General features: G+C 40.5%; 1 protein-coding gene and 1 non-coding gene across 6 annotated transcripts in view; both read left to right on the top strand.

The window, feature by feature from the left end:
* Positions 1-16,675, top strand: part of NXPH1 (neurexophilin 1) — a 464,434-nt gene that overhangs the window by 84,975 nt on the left and 362,784 nt on the right. The gene's annotated exons all lie outside the window — the stretch shown is intronic.
* TRNAC-GCA lies at positions 11,643-11,714 on the top strand. Its single transcript has one exon. It is a non-coding gene; the product is annotated as a tRNA-Cys (tRNA).

The following is a 16,675-nucleotide window of genomic DNA, read 5'->3' on the forward strand; positions in this document are numbered from 1 at the left end:
CTGGTGGTTCAGATGGTAAAGAATCTGCCTGCAATGTTGGAGACCCGGGTTTGATCCCTGGATTGGGAAGATCCCCTGGAGAAGGGAATGGCAACCCACTACAGTATTCTTGCCTGGAGCATCCCATGGACAGAGCACCCTGGCAGTCCATGTGGTTGCAAAGAGGCTGACATGACTGAGCAACTAACACTAGTCAATTCAAATGGCCAACATGTAATTTAAGTAACAAAGTCAGTCCTTGCAATTGAAACTTTCAACTAAATCAGTTATTTTCTGCCAGAAAAATATTTAGACTTTCTTTTTTAAAAATTCAAATCATTGTGTGAACACATCCTTGTAATAGCCTTCTTAGTTCTGAATTAAAAATTTTAGGTTGCAAGTTTATAGGAGTAATGAGGTAAGCAGCGGGGAGAGGGAGAGATGAGCCAGGCAGAGACAGGAGAGAGAGATTGGCCAGGGGTTAAAAAGGTTTTGTTGTTGTTGTTATTCAGTCACCAAGTCATGTCCTATTCTTTGTGACCCCATGGACTGCAGAATGCCAGGCTTCTCTGTCCTCTACTATCTTCTGCAGTTTGCTCAAATTCATGTCCATTGAATGGTGATGCTATGTAACCATCTCATTCTCTGCTGCCCTCTTCTCTTTTTGCCTTCAATCTTTTTCAGCGTCAGGGTCTTTCCTAAGGAGTTGGCTCTTTGCATCAGGTGCCAAAGTATTGGAGCTTCAGCATCAGTCCTTTCAATGAATATTCAGGATTGATTTCCTTTAAGATTGATTGGTTAGATTTCCTTGAAGTCCAAGGGACTCTCAAGAGTCTTCTCCAGCACCACAATTTGAAAGCATCAATTCTTTGGTGCTCAGCCGCCTTTATGGTCCAACTCTCACATCCATAAATGACTATCGGAAATACCATAGCTTTAACTAGATGGACCTTTGTCAGCAAGGTGATCTCTCTGCTTTTTAATACACTAAGTTTGTCATAGCTTTCCTTCTAAGAAGCAAGCATCTTTTAATTTCATGGCTGCAGTCAGCATCTGCAGTGATTTTTGGAGCCCAAGAAAATAAAATCTGTCACTATTTCCAACATTTTCCCCTTCTATTTGCCATGAAGTGATGAGACCAGATGTGATGATCTTAGGTTTTGGATGTTGAGTTTTAAGCCAACTTTTTCACACTCCTCTTTCACCCTCATCAAGAGGCTCTTTAGTTCCTCTTTACTTTCTACCATTAGAGTCACATATTTGTATATATGAGGTTGTTGATATTTCTCCCGGAAATCTTGATTCCAGCTTGTGAGTCATCCAGCCTGGCATTTAACATGATATACTCTGCATTTAAGTAGAATAAGCAGGGTTACAATATATAGCCTTGTCATATTCCTTTTTCAGTTTGAACCAGTCAGTTGTTTCATGATTCAGACTTAAAGTGAAGAAAGTAGGGAAAACCACTAGACCATTCAGGCATGACCTAAAGCAAATCCCTTATGGTTATACAGTGGAAGTGAGAAATAGATTCAAGGCACTGATAGACAGAGTGCCTGATGAAAAATGGACGAAGGTTCATGAGATTGTACAGAAGACAGGGATCAAGACCATCCCCAAGAAAAGGAAATGCAAGAAAGAAAAATGGCTATCTGAGGAGGCCCTACAAATAGCTGTGAAAAGAAGAGAAGCAAAAAGCAAAGGAGAAAAGGACAGATATACCCATTTGAGTGCAGAGTTCAAAAGAATAGCAAGGAGAGATAAGAAAGCCTTCCTCAGTGCAAATAAATAGAGGAAAACAATAGAATGGGAAAGACTAGAGATCTCTTCAAGAAAATTAGAGATACCAAGGGGACATTTCATGTAAAGATGGGCTCAATAAAGGACAGAAATGGTTTGGACCTGACAGAAGCAGAAGATATTAAGAAGAGGTGGCAAGAATATACAGAAGAACTGTACAAAAAAGATCTTCATGACCCAGATAATCACAAAGGTATGATCACTTACCTAGAGCCAGACATCCTGGAATGCAAAGTCAAGTGGGCCTTAGGAAGTATCACTACGAACAAAGCTAGTGGAGGTGATGGAATTCCAGTTGAGCTATTTCAAATCCTAAAAGATGATGCTGTGAAGGTGCTGCACTCAATATGCCAGCAAATTTGGAAAACTCAGCAGTGGCCACAGGACTGGAAAAAGTCAGTTTTCATTCCAATCCTAAAGAAAGGGAATGCCAAAAAATGTTCAAACTCTCGCACAATTGCACTCATCTCACACACTAGTAAAGTAATACTCAAAATTCTCCAAGCTAGGCTTCAGCAATATGTGAACCGTGAACTTCCAGGTGTTCAAGCTGGATTTAGAAAAGGCAGAGGAACCAGAGATCAAATTGCCAACATCTGTTGGATTATTGAAAAAGCAAGAGAGTTCCAGAAAAACATCTATTCCTGCTTTATTGACTATGCCAAAGCCTTTGACTGTGTGGATCACCACAAATGGTGGAAAATTCTTCAAGAGATGGGAATACCAGATCACCTGACCTGCCTCTTGAGAAATCTGTATGCAGGTCAGGAATCAACAGTTCGAACTGGACATGGAACAACAGACTGATTCCAAACAGGGAAAGGAATACGTCAAGGCTGTATATTGTCACCCTGCTTATTTAACTTATATGCAGAGTACATCGTGAGAAACGCTGGGCTGGAGGAAGCACAAGCTGGAATCAAGATTGCCAGGAGAAATATCAATAACCTCCAATATGCAGATGACACTACCCTTATGGCAGAAAGCAAAGAAGAACTAAAGAGCCTCTTGATGAAAGTGAAAGAGGAGAGTGAAATAGTTGGCTTAAAGCTCAACATTCAGAAAACTAAGATCATGGCATCTGGTCCCATCACTTCATGGCAAATAGATGTGGAAACAGTGGAAACAGTGACAAACTTTATTTTGGGGGGCTCCAAAATCACTGCAGATAATTAGTGCAGTCATGAAATTAAAAGATGCTTACTCCTTGGAAGGAAAGTTATGGCCAACCTAGACAGCATATTAAAAAGCAGAGACATGACGTTGCCAACAAAGGTCCATCTAGTCAAAGCTATGGTTTTTCCAGTAGTTATGTATGGATGTGAGAGTTGGACTATAAAGAAGGCTGAGCACTAAAGAATTGATGCTTTTGAACTGTGGTATTGTAGAAGACTCTTGAGAGTCCCTTGGACTGCAAGGAGATCCAACCAGTCCATCCTAAAGGAGATCAGTCCTGGGTGTTTATTGGAGGGATTGATGCTGAAACTGAAACTACAATACTTTGGCCACCTGATGCAAAAAACTGACTTATTTGAAAAGACCCTGATGCTGGGAAAGATTGAAAGTGGGAGGAGAAGGGGATGACAGAGGATGAGATGGTTGGATGGCATCACCGACTCAATGGACATGAGTTTGAGTAAACTCCGGGAGTTGGTGATGGACAGGGAGGCCTGGCGTGCTGCAGTCCATGGGGTCGCAAAGAGTTGGACATGACTGAGCAACTGAACTGAGCTGAACTGATTGTTCATGTCCAGTTCTAACTGTTGCTTCCTGACCTGCATACAAGTTTCTCAGGAGACATGTCAGGTGGTCTGGTATTCCCATCTCTTTAGGAATTTTCCACAGTTTGTTGTGATCCACACAGACAAAGGCTTTAGCATAGTCAATGAAGCAGAAGTGGATGTTTTTCTGGAATTCCCTTGCTTTCCCTGTGATTCAATGAATGTTGGCAATTTGATCTCTGGTTCCTCTGCCTTTTCTAAACATTGTACATTTGGAAGTTCTTGGTTCATGTACTGCTGAAGCCTAGCTCGAAGGATTTTGAGCATAACCTTACTAGCAAGTGAAATGAGCACAGTTGTGTGGTAGTTTGAACATTCCTTGGTATTGCCCCTCTTTGGAATTGGAATGAAAAGTGATCTTTTCCTGTCCTGGAAACCACTGATGAGGTTTCCAAATTTGCTGACGTATTGAGTGCAGCACTTTAACAGTGCCATCTTTTAGCATTTGAAATAGCTCAGCTGGAATTCCATCACCTCCACTAGTTTTTTTTGTAGTAATGCTTCCTAAGGTCCACTTGACTTCACATTCCAGAATATCTGGCTTTAGGTGAGTTACCACACCATCATGGTTATCTAAGTCATTAAGACCTTTTTTGTATAGTTCTGTGTATTCTTGCCACCTCTTCTGCTTCCAATAGGTCCTTACCATTTCTGCCCTTTATCATGTGCATCCTTGCATGAAATGTTCCCTTGATATCTCCAATTTTCTTGAAGGGATCTCTAGTCTTTCCCCATTCTGTTGTTTTCCTCTATTTCTTTGCATTGTTCACTTAAGAAGGCTTTCTTTTCTCTCCTTGCTGTTTTGTGAAACTCTGCATTCAGTTGGGTATATCTTTCCCTTTCTCCATTGTCTTTCACTTCTCTTCTTTCCTCAGCTATTTGTAAAGCCTCCTCAGACAACTGCTTTGCTTTCTTGCATTTCTTTTTGTTTGTGGTGGTTTTGATCACTGCCTCCTGTACAATGTTATGAACCTCCGTCAGTAGTTCTTCAGGCACTCTGTCTACCAGATATAATCCCTTGAATCTATTCGTCACCTCCTCTGTATAATCATAAGGGATTTGATTTAGGTCATACTTGAATGGCCTAGTGGTTTTCCCTATTTTCTTCAATCTAAGCCTGAATTTTGCAATAAGTAGCTCATGATCTGAGCCACAGTAGCTGCCAGGCTTGTTTTTGCTGACTGTATAGAGCTTTTCAATCTTTGGCTGCAAAGAATATAATCAATCTGATTTTGGTGTTGACTATCTGGTGATGTCCATGTGTAGAGTCATTTGTTGTGTTGATGAAACAGGGTGTTTGCTATGACCAGTGTGTTCTCTTGGCAAAACTCTGTTAGCCTTTGCCCTGCTTTATTTTGTACTCCAAAGCTAAACTTCCTATTACTCCAGGTATCTCTTGACTTCCTATTTTTGCATTCCAATCCCCTGTGGTGAAAGGCTATATTATCATGGTGTTTGTTCTAGAAGGTGTTGTAGATCTTCATAGAACCATTCAATTTCAGCTTCTTGAGCATCAGTGGTTGGGGCATAGACTTGGATTGCTGTCATGTTGAATGGTTTGCCTTTGAAACAAATCGAAGTCACTCTGTCATTTTTTGAAAGTGCATCCAAGGACTGCATTTCAGACTCTTTTGTTGACTATGTGGGCCACTCCATTTCTTCTAAGGGATTCTTGCCCACAGTAGTAGATATAATGGTCCTCTGAATTAAATTCACACATTTCCGTCCATTTTAGTTCACTGATTCCTAAGATGTTGATGTTTGCTCTTGCTATCTTCTGCTTCACCACATCCAGTTTACCTTGATTCATGGACCTAACATTCCAGGTTCCTATGCAATATTGTTCTTTACAGCAACGGATTTCGCTTTCACTACCAATCCACAACTGAGCTTCATTTCCACTTTGCCTCAGCCACTTTATTCTTTCTGGAGCTATTAGCAAATGCTCTCTACTCTTCTCCATTAGCATATTGGACACTTTCTGACCTTGAGGGCTCATCGTCCAGTGTCGTTATCTTTTTTGCCTTTGCTACTGTTCAAGGGGTTCTCAAGGCAAGAATACTGGAGTGGTTTACCGTTCCCTCCTCCAGTGGAACACATTTTGTCAGAACTCTTCACTATGACCCATCTGTCTTGGGTGGCCCTGCATGGCATGGCTCATAGCTCAGTTGAGTTATCACGTCCCTTTGCCATGACAAGGCTATGATCCATGAAGGGATCCGTGAAGGGATCACTGTGCTTAGTCACTCAGTCGTGTCTGACTCTTTGTGACCCTTTGGACTGTAGTCCGCCAGGCTCCTCTGTCCATGGGATTCTCTAGGCAAGAATACTGGAGTGGGTTGCCATTTCCTTCTCCTGGGATCTTCCTGATTCAGGAACTGAACCCTTGTCTCCTGTGTCTCCTGCATTGCAGACCGATTCTTTACCCACTGAGCCACTTCTAAAAGATTTTGCTCCCATTATTAGTCCTTCCTGTTATTCTCTGATCTCTTTGCTTTCCTCCCAATGGAGGCATTTACCCTCAGAGGCATTTCAAATTTGTCCCCTGGTTTGCTTTGCAGGTGGTTTTACATCCTGGGACAATTTACTACAGCAGGAATTAAGTATGGGCAAGAAGTGTTTTTTGTTTTTTTGTTAAGTGGGATCAATGTGCAAGGAGAAGAAAGAAAATGAAAAGCATCAGAAGGAGAAGCATGCTCAAGCAGATCAGTTTTCAAAAATTTTTATTTTGAAATAATTTTAAATTGTTAAGAGTAGCAAAAATAGTCCAGAGAGGTTCAACATACCCTTTGCCCATTTATAGTAATATTAACATCTCATAAAAACATAGTTTATTTACCAAAACTAAGAAATTAACATTGCTTCAGACTTTACAGCTTCACATATATTTCACCAGTTTTCCCACTGATGACTTTTTTTCTGATTCAGAATAATATGTTACATTTGCAGTTGATCCTTGAACAACACATGAGTGTGTGTGGGGTTAATCTGCCTATAGATTATAGTCAAACCTCCATATCCATAGTTCCTCCAAAACCTTGGGTTCAACCAACCATGGAGAAATACTATTGAGAAATACCCGTGTATGGATGGACCTTTGCGGTTCAGAACTGCATTGTTGAAGGGTCAGCTGTAATTCTTGTGTCTTTTTTTTTTTTTTTACGGCTGCGCTATGTAGCATACAGGATCTTAGTTCTCCAGCCAGGGATTGAACCCCTGCTGCCTGCATTGGGAGCATGGAGTCTTAACCCCTGGATCACCAAGGACGTCTCTCTTGCGTCTTCTTAAACTCTTTAGTCTGTGATCATGTCTTGGTTTTTCTTTGTCTTTCATGACCTTGACACTTCTGAAGAGTATTTTTCAGGCCTTTTGTATAAGGTATATTCATTAGAGCCTGTCTGGTGTTTTCTTGTGAGTAGACTGGGGTTATGCATTCTTAAGAAGAACACCTGAGCTAAAGTGCTTTCATTGTGTCAGGTTGGGAATACATAACATCAATGTGACTTATCACTAGTGCTCTTAACGTTGATCACTTGGGCAAGTGGTGTATGCTGGGCTTCTCCACCATAAAGTTATGGTTTCTCCCTTTCCATCTTCTACTTGATAGAGGAGAGTCACTAAGTCTAGCCCACACTCAAGGAGAGAGGAATGAAGCTCTACCTCCTAGAGGGAGAAGTACCCGAGAATACTGATCAAACCATCACAGTAATCAAATTTGGGAAGAGGCCATTTAACTATCCTGTGTAACATTAAAGTTTTGCCTACTACTTTTAGACTTTGTCAGTGAATCTTATCTGCAGGAATTATTATGTGGCATTCATATGGTGATTTTTTGTTTCACTCATAGCCAAGCAAGTATATAAGGAAAATTGTCTCCTCTCCATTTATTGACTTAGTCAATCATTTGGTGTTTCACTACAGATTCACTGATGCTTATTTTATTCTTTGGGTTATAAACCAATGTTATTTATTTGGTTGCTCAATTTCATCCAGCTTTGGACATTGGGAACTCTTTAGCGTTGTATCCTTTTGACATGCTTCTATCTTCCCTTGCTCCAACTCTCCCATCATCTCCTTCCTTCCTTCTTCCCTCCATCCCTCTTTCTTTCCACTTTCTTATTTTCTGGCACTGTAAGGTATTCCAGGCTTATTCTGTATTTTCCATGCCCTATTCCTAGAATCAGTTGTTTCTCCAAGGAGCCCTGGTTCCTTTTGTTGCTAAATGCTATCTAGAAACCAAGGACAGAGTGGTAGCTGAACACACACATTTTAAGAAAGAGTGTATGTGAAAGGAGGTTGAGGCTCTGCAAATGGGTTCCCTTAATGCTGTTTATACTCACAGATCCTCTGGAAATTCTTGTGTCTTGAACATTAGGTTTTTATAAGACTTAAAGATATAGTGTGTGTCATGCAGTCTAAATACCTGAGAAGTAAGTTCTACAAAATGCTAAAACTGTGAATATTGTGCTTACAACCTATGTTATATGTGATGGTTAACATGCTTTATTAGAAATAAGAGTAATGGCAAATCAAAGCTGGTGAGGAAAAATGATGCCTATTAACTAAAAAGTATGGATTAATCCCATTCTTTTATTCTTAAGATTCCTTAGAGCTAATCGAGCTCATGTCTATAATCAACTAAGTGGTATTTCACTTCTTGACTGTTTACTTCTGAATCCTTTAGCCTCTGTTGCAGGGGCCTTACATAGGTATTAAAATCTTGGCATTTTTGCTTGGTATCCTCACGTTTCCTGGCTTTTTCCAAATGTGTTGCATTAACAATTTCCTGCTTCACTGCTCCTCCCCATAAAACAAGCTATAAGGTTTCATAGTCTTGTAGCAAAATTGAGTAACAGCACTTCCATCTCTCTTTATAAAAATCAGCCTTCTTTTTCTTGCCTGGTCTGCCTCAGTGTGGTCAGTCAGACTTCGGAGATATTTACATGGTAACAAAGGAATCCAAGGGACCCACCCCATCAACTGATAATAGCTCAGCTTCCCTGTAATTCCTCTCGACACTGCCCTGACTGTATAGCTGCTGATCTAGACTGTCAAAAATGTTGAGACCAGCCGTCAAGATTGCATACACACATATAGTACCTGAGGGAAGATTTGGGCTGTGCTTATGTTCACCCCAAATACTTTGGGCTTGAGGAAAGTTTTGACTCTGAATATGGTGCTGGAAGAAGCACAAGCTGGAATCAAGATTGCCAGGAGAAATATCAATAACCTCAGATATGCAGATGACACCACCCTTATGGCAGAAAGTGAAGAGGAACTGAAAAACCTCTTGATGCAAGTGAAAGAGTCGGACACGACTGAGCGACTGAACTGAACTGACTGAACTGTGGTGGTGTTGTCATTCTTTTTTTAGATTATTGCAACATTCCTCATTGAAAGAAGACAGTACTTTAGTTTCTCAGAAAGGAATAAGATAATTAGATTTGTACTCAGTGTAGAACATGAGCTAAAGAAGGACCATTTGGATGACATTCAGTAAGTACTTGCCTTTCCTATCATCACCAAAGTTACATATGTACTCTGATGCTCACTTAAGTGGTTTCCAACGTTTTTGAAAATGAAGAAACATTTTTAATGTCTTCCAATCTCTAAAATCCCCACAGGAACAGCTGTGATTTTAGGATCTGCTGAGAAAACACTTGATGACAAAAGCTATTATGAATTCAACAATGCTTTGAAATAATTTGTTTTTCACAACAATATATATATATATGAATTAGAAAACAGTGGTATATCTTTATAGGACACATATTATTTATTTAATCTATAAATAACTCTTGGTTAAAACATAATAAGCTTAGGGCCATGATCAGAGCATGGTAGCCCGGTAACTATAGATAGAAACAGTAGTTGATTTATTTAATTGATATTACTAAGAGTTCTTAATTAAGGGGTAGTAAGCAAATCAAGACTAATCCTTAGGATCAGAAGCAAGTCAAGATTAAGCCTTAGGGGCAGAGATATTAATAAATCTCAAAGATCTTCTGAGATTTAATAACAATATTTTACATTTCAGGTGACACACACACAATTTTCATTGTTTAATCAGAATCCTATACAGAGAGATCAAATCTTTTTTGAATCACTTAATACCTGGAAGGAGGATATTGAGTAAAATAGGTTATAGTTGGTCATGATAGAAGCAAGACTCAATTCTTTTTTTTTTTTTTTTCTTTTTTTGCAAGACTCAATTCTAATGGCCATTCATGGAGTAAAGATTGCTGTTAAATAATCATATTAAAATGTGGCAGTGAAAAAAACCACTCTGATAAACTGGGGAGAATTAAATTAGTCCAGTTTCTTGTGAGAGCAATTTGGCAAAGTGTGTGGAAAACCTTAAACACCTTGGCCCAGTAATTCCACTTCTTGGAGGCATAGAATGACTTACAACATTTTTTATGTTGGTAAAGAATGTGGAACTATCTTCACTGCCAGCAGCAGAGACACGTCTAAGTTTATTATGGTCTACAGATTGGATGGAACATTAAGTAGTCATTAAAAATTATCTTTACAAAGTTTTCATTCAGTGTGGAAATGCACATGTTGTTTAAGAAAAAAACAGTGTACCAAATTGTACATATAGTATAACTGTAAAAATAACTTTTTTCAGATTTTTATAATAAACCTGAATATCTTTCATAATAAAAACTCAATATATTTGCTTGTTTTCAAACTGTATGTTACAAATTAGCTTCCTTTTAAAAAAAATTATATTGGAAAGCAGTATGTACAATAGCAAGATCATTGACTTTCTAAACAGGCATACTTGGGTTCAAGTTCCAGCTCCAGACTTGGTAGCTGTGTCACCTTAAGCAAGTAATTTAAAAGCTCTAATTTGAGGTTCCTTATCTATATAATGGGTAATGAAGACAAGATGTACATACATGCTAAGTCGCTTCAGTCATGTCTGACTCTGTGGTCCCATGGACTGTAGTCTGCCAGGCTCCTCTGTCCATGGGATTCTCCAGGCAAGAATACTGGAGTGGGTTGCCATTTCCTTCTCCAGGGGATCTTCCCAACCCAGGCACCAAACCCGGGTCTTTATGTCTTCTGCATTGGCAGGTGGGTTCTTTACCATTAGTGCCACCTGGGAAGCCCCAACACGTAGTGACATATATGTTAAATGCCTAATGTAAAGAATGGTAGCTGGGTTAACAATTCAGAAACTGCTATACGTGTATCAATTCAGTTCAGTCACTCATTCGAGTCCAACTCTTTGTGACCCCATGGACTGCAGCATGCCAGGCTTCCCTGTCCATTACCAATTCCTGGAGTTTACTCAAACTCATGTCCTTTGAGTCGGTGATGCCATCCAACCATCTCATCCTCTGTTATCTCCTTCTCCTCCCGCCTTCAGTCATTCCCAGCATCAAGGTATTTTCAAATAAGTCAGTTTTTTGCATCAGATGACCTAAGTATTGGAGTTTCAGCTTCAGCATCAGTTCTTCCAATGAATATTCAGGACTGATTTCCTTTAGGATGGACTGGTTGGATCTCCTTGCAATCCAAGGGACTTTCAAAAGTCTTCTCCACCACCACAGTTCAAAACATCAATTCTTTGGCCCTCAGCTTTCTTTATAATCCAACTCTCACATCCACACATGACTACTGGAAAAACCATAGCTTTGACTAGATGTACTTTTGTTGGCAAAGTCATGACTCTGCTTTTTAATGTGCCGTCTAGGTTGGTCATAACTTTTCTTCAAAGGAGCAAGCGTCTTTTAATATCATGGCTGCAGTCACCATCTGCAGTGATTTTAGATCCCCCCAAAATAAAGTCTGTCACTGTTTCCACTGTTTCCCCATCTATTTGCCATGAAGTGATGGGACCAGATGCCATGATCTTAGTTTTCTGAATGTTGAGCTTTAAGCCAACTATTTCACTCTCCTCTTTCACTTTCATCAAGTGGCTCTTTAGTTTTTCTTCTCTTTTTGGCATAAGCGTGGTGTCATCTGCGTAGCTGAGGTTATTGATATTTCTCCCGGCAATCTTGATTCCAGCTTGTGCTTCCTCCAGCCCAGCGTTTCTCATGATGTACTCTGCATAAATGCACCAGGGCTTCCCTGGTGGCTCAGATGGTAGAGCGTCTGCCTGCAATGCGGGAGACCCGGGTTCGATCCCTGGGTTGGGAAGATCCCCTGGAGAAGGAAATGGCAACCCACTCCAGTACTCTTGCCTGGAAAATTCCTTGGACGGAGGAGCCTGGTAGGCTACAGTCCATGGGGTCGCGAAGAGTCAGAGACAACTGAGTGACTTCACTTTCTTTCTTTTCTTTCACTCTGCATATGAGTTAAATAAGCAGGGTGACAATATACAGCCTTGATGTACTCCTTTCCCTATTTAGAACCAGTCTGTTGTTCCATGTCCAGTTCTAACTGTTGCTGCTTGACCTGCACATAGATTTCTCAGGGAATCTCGTATATGTGTATACTAGAGTTTTAAAGAAATGAATAAATGGATTATGGAAATCAGATTTATGCAAGTTGGAGACAGAGGTTACAGTTAAGCAAGGAGGAGGCCAGAAGGGATAGATGGACCATGAGATACTAGATTAGGAACTGAATCATCATTATGAAACTGTGTTTAATTTAATGTAGCTAAAGATGGATAGACACAGAAGTAATTATAGATTTTTATAATCCATATTACATAGGTTAGTACACAGACATGTATTTTTCTAGCTCTGTCTGCTGAGAAGACCACAGAGCAGTGACATTCTAGAAGCAATAAGCATACTCAGAGCATAGATCATCATTTCTAACACTATTTTCTAATAAAAGGACTAGGGCTCCTTGGAAAAATAGCTGATTCTAGGGTTGGGGCAGAGAAAACACGAGACTAGCCCAGGGCAGCTTGTAGTGCCAGAAGTTAAGAAATGTTCAAAAAACAAAAAGATAGGATTACATCTAAGAGACACTGGAGGCAACCTAAAAGAATTGCCCATGGCCAAAACTGTAAGGATTTGAGCAATAAAATGAATACTAGTAAGACTGCATTGTAACCTAAGGAATAAAATAAATATTTATGAGTCCATGCTGATATAAATGATCTATAGACAAACAAATAAACAAATAGGGAGAAATGATAAATCTTCCTTACAGAACTCCAAATAATTTATGTAGCCACTACTTCTTCCAAGAGGTGAGCTGTGTAGTAACTTACTTTCAAAAAGTAGGTTATGGAAAGGAAGAAAAAGAGTAACTTTATGGTGAAGAAATTTGACCAGCACTGCCTCAGCCAAGTGATCAGTGTTAATAGCAACAGTCATAAGTGATGACAACATGTACTCTTAACTTACTCATAACATACTCTTAACATAATGTCATTCAAAATGACACTACCTTTGTGTTCTTTATCTCTCAAACCCATAACCCCAGTCTAATCGTGCAGAAAATAAACAAATTTAAACAGAAGGACAATGTTCAATATCCCTCAAAATTGTCAAGGTCGTTAAAAACAAAGGAAGTATGAGAAACTTACAGTCAAAGGGTGCCTATGGAGATATTTAGCAACTTTTGTGGGATCATGGAACAGAAAAGGACATTAGTGGAAAAGCTAGTGAAATCAGAACAATGTGTGTGTAGTTCACGGTAACGCACTGATGTTACTGGTTGGCCAAAAAATTCATTTGGATTTTTCTATAACATCTTATGGAAAAACCCGAACAAATGTTTTGGCCAACCCAGTAGTTCTTCAGCTGTGACAAAGTTATCATAGTTGTATGTAAGATGTCACCTTTGCTACACCCTAGCAAGTGGTTGAAAAGTTCCTCCTTGAACCTGTTGTTGTTGTTTAGTCACTGAGTTGTGTCTGACTCTTTTGCAACCCCATGGACTATAGCCCACCAGGCTCCTCTGTCCATGGGATTTCCCAGGCAAAAATACTGGAGTGCGTTGCCATTTTCTTCTCCAGGGGATCTTCCCTACCCAGGAATCAAACCTGCGTTTCCTGCATTGGCAGGCAGACTCTTTACCACTGACCCACTGGGGAAGCCCTTCTTGAATCTTCCAAGCCACAAACTGAGAGAGTCTGTTGCGCCTTTGGTCGGCTCTGAGGACTAGATTACTCATTCTTCACTCTGAATTAGCCATTCAACTAGCACAGGTTGTGCACCTTAAGGCCTCGTGCAGGGCATAAAGGTGTATTGGTGATGAAAACGAATGTGGCTTCTGCCTTCCAGGGGTGATTGGAAAGTGCATGCCTTCAATAAGCAGACATTCATTTCCGTGTGATATTTATCCAGTGATCCTAGTTCTACCTCTTTCAGTACCACAAAAATCATAGAGAATGTCTCTTGCTCAAAATAATCTTCAAATTTTGGAAGACAGTTATCATGCTTCCTCTGGGTTTGCACCAGACAAAATGTCCTCTCTTCCCTCAGTATTTTCTAAAATATAAAGTTTTGGTTTTCCTCTAAATCCTGATTGCCTTGCTTTTTTCATATTCTTCTTGGGGTATGCAGTTCAGAATAATTTTACCCACTCCTATGTACCTAGTTGTGTGACACTCTTTCACAAACTGTTTATTTTTGATAACCCCAAAAGCTGATATTGTTACCTCGATGAGAAACTGATACCTTGGTTAAGGACATTAATTCAATTACAGGTGAGTTTATTGAGGAACTGCTTTGTACCAGACTTCTTCAAAGTTGTAGGGATAAAACAGTAAATAAATCAGATGAAGTCCCTGAATAATGGAGGTTATTATTCTAGAGCAGGGGTGGCAAATTATCAGCCATGGGCCAAATCTAGGACTTGCCACGTGTTTTTGTAAATAAAGTTTTACTGGAACACGATATTGCCAATGGCTCCTTTCCTGTATAATAGCAGAGTGGAGAAGCTGTGACAGAAATGCACATGGCCCACAAAGCCAAAAATATTCACTCTCTGGCCTTGTAAGTAAAAGTTGGCTCACCCATGTTCTAGGAAGATTGAGTGTGAGGGGTGGTGATCAGGCATCGACGGAAATAGAAAAATAAAGAGTCATATGTCAGATGCTGACGAATACGGTGGAGAAGAATGAAACAGCAAGGGAGACAGATGGTGAGAGCAGCGCCAGCGCGGTGTGCAGCTGTGTGTGATGGACTTGGGATGAGAGAGGCGCTCTAGGAAAGGGTAACCTGAGAGTCAAGACCCGAGGCACCGCAGGAGGAAGCAGAGAGGGCAGCGGGGAGAAAGACATTCCGGCCAGAGGGAACTGAGGCAAGAGAGCGGCCCTCGGCTTGAGCAGCAGCGGCCGGAGACAGGAGCTGAGGCAGGAGGAGAGTGGGGGATAGAGCCCAGGGAGGCGGGACAGCGCCGAGCGCACTGGGCACGCTTCACTTCTCCTCTGCGAACGTGAAAGTCAGGAGAAGCCTGGAGCCGGGGAGCCAGGTGTGGGGACCACAATGTAAAGGATGGTCCTGGCTGCTGAGCTGAGGACAGTCTGAGGAAGGCAGTGGGCGGCGGCTCGGACACCGGCAGGGGGTCGCCCAGAGGGGGGCGTAGCGCGGGACTGAGGCCCCGGTCCGCCTTACCGCAGAGCGCAGGCCCCGTCAAACGTGGATGCTAACCTCGGAGCCCGATGCTCTGGTCCTGGGTCGGGCCAGACAGCACTTACCCGCCAGAGATCTGACTTCGTCGTGGATTCTTTGCGTCTGGTCAGCAGAACTGGGTGACTGGTAGATGAATCCACAGTACTAAGATGATTGAAGGGTTAGATAAAAACTGTGGGCTTGGGAGATCTTTTGAGTCAGAGCAAGGACACTCATGAGCATTTAGTTAAAGCTTTGAAGCACACTCTAGGGTGTTCACCTAAAAATGGTCACATTTTTACTACCTCTGCCTCTAGCATTTAATATTAAGGACGGATTGCTTTCCTATCTAAACCAGAGCACTGGCTATAAAGTGAGAATTTGAGGTTCAGCAAGAAGGGGTGATGTCACTTTACTGAGTGAGTGGAAAGATATGTAAGCACACATGACCCTTATGGCATCTTTTAAGTCACAGGGAGCAAGTCACCTGTAGAAAAGGACTGTGTTAGCCTGGATGTATCTCCTATTGTCCTGACATAAAATGATATATTTACCTATCATTTTTCAAAACATAAATGTATTCATTTTGTGAAATATTATAAATTTTCTTGGGTACAAAACAAATGTGCCTTTTGAAATATTTTTTTTAAGTTGCATTCAAAGTGATGTTACATCCTTCCTTGAACATCAAATGCCTTTGTTATATTTCTGTTCCCACTTACATTTTGTAAGTGAAGAAGCTGAAGTAGTTTTACAGGGAACCTAGATTCTTCTGCATTCATTGACTTGACTGAAAATGGGGGAAACACGGTCATTCAGGCTAAATGATGAGCTTTCTCCTTTGTTACCTGACCAGAGTTTCACAGAAATGTTGGCTTTTCCATGTGTTGACTAAGCTAGTTTAATAGCCTGGCATGCATCTGGATTTGAAAGATCCAGACTGCAATTCTATTTCCTAAGACAATAGGAAATAGGCTTTTTATCTGACTCAGTCCTAGCTCTTCTTATCTAGAAGCAAAGACATTTTTCCTGGTTGTTGGATTACTTCGATAAAGAGATTTGAGAAAGAGAAAACCAGAACAAGAATAATGGGATATTTTCTCAAGGCACATGTAAACACCATCTCATTTTCATGTAATTTCAAGTAGATTAATGGTTTCCCCCCCCCCCTTAGTTGGAGTTATTCTGTGATATACTTAACATATTTGACACTTGGAATGGATCTATTTTTAAACATCACCTTTTAAAAACATAAGGCAAAAATATTTTAAGTAATAGCCATGACATAAAATTGGAGATCCATATCTTTAATCCATAAGGGTAGTGCCTCAAACATTACATCCAAGTGGTCTTGTGTCCAGCTATTGGTTTAAGATGATTCCTGGTTGCTTGATGCTGATCATAATACCATACAATTCTGCCTCAAGGACGTTGCCACACCTGTGAATCTTTCACACACACAAGGTAGTTTTTTGAGCAATAACAAGAATAGATCTGGGACTTTGTTACACTTATAGAATAGGTCATATGAATAGTTTTGTATTTGTTTGCTACTGACTATTTAACAAATGCCTATTTGTG

Source organism: Cervus canadensis, chromosome 3 (genome assembly GCF_019320065.1).
Source record: "Cervus canadensis isolate Bull #8, Minnesota chromosome 3, ASM1932006v1, whole genome shotgun sequence".
NCBI lineage: Eukaryota > Metazoa > Chordata > Mammalia > Artiodactyla > Cervidae > Cervus > Cervus canadensis.